Below are 804 nucleotides of genomic sequence, written 5' to 3'. Positions count from 1 at the left end.
TTTTTTTTTGATAAAGGTAGATTATCCTATAAAGAATCTTGTATTACATTTTAAAATCTTAGTTCTAAAAAGAAAAATGTTTACGAATTATTAACTCAAAATAATTTTGATTTTTACGTATTTTTCAAATGTCATTGTAACAATATAGTAGGAGCCTTGTATTAAATTTTCAAGTATTTTTACTCAACAAATAATGTTTTATTGACATTCATAGAAATAAAAACTAATTAAATTGGATACTGAAATTGTCCGTAAACAGCTCAAAACAAATCAAAATATTTTGAACATTTTATTATGTATAGAAAATGGAAATATAAACAACCAGTGAAAATTTCATGTATCTACAGTCATTCGTTTTAAAGTTACACCAAAAACCAAAATCAATTTTCTCGAAAACAGATTTTGCGTAAAAATTCCCGTTTTTCCTTAATTTTTCTTTTGTTTTTCACGGCGCTTTTGAAAACTATTGGAAATTTTAAATTTTGTCCTCCCGAATGCACCACCTATATTCACTTTCCCATCAAACAAGATACTGTTGAAAAAAATAGAAGCAGTTTTACTGCCCCAAACCATGATGACAGACACAAAAAAAAAAAAAAAAATATAAAAAAAACACACATCATTGTAAAATCAATACATTCATCGTTCCACTCAGAATCTAAAACTTAAAGAATAATAATATAATATCTTACGTAATAACATTTGGATTAAGCTATGACTTCTTGATTTTTATTACCATACCATATTATAATATGTGTTTTATATTAGAAATAATTCCCATCATACGTCATTTTTGTTTACTAA

The sequence above is a fragment of the Acyrthosiphon pisum genome, chromosome A1, assembly GCF_005508785.2.
Source record: "Acyrthosiphon pisum isolate AL4f chromosome A1, pea_aphid_22Mar2018_4r6ur, whole genome shotgun sequence".
In the NCBI taxonomy this organism is placed as follows: Eukaryota; Metazoa; Arthropoda; class Insecta; order Hemiptera; family Aphididae; genus Acyrthosiphon; species Acyrthosiphon pisum.
The sequence above is the reverse complement of the archived record's forward strand: the minus strand, read 5'-3'. Positions refer to the sequence as shown.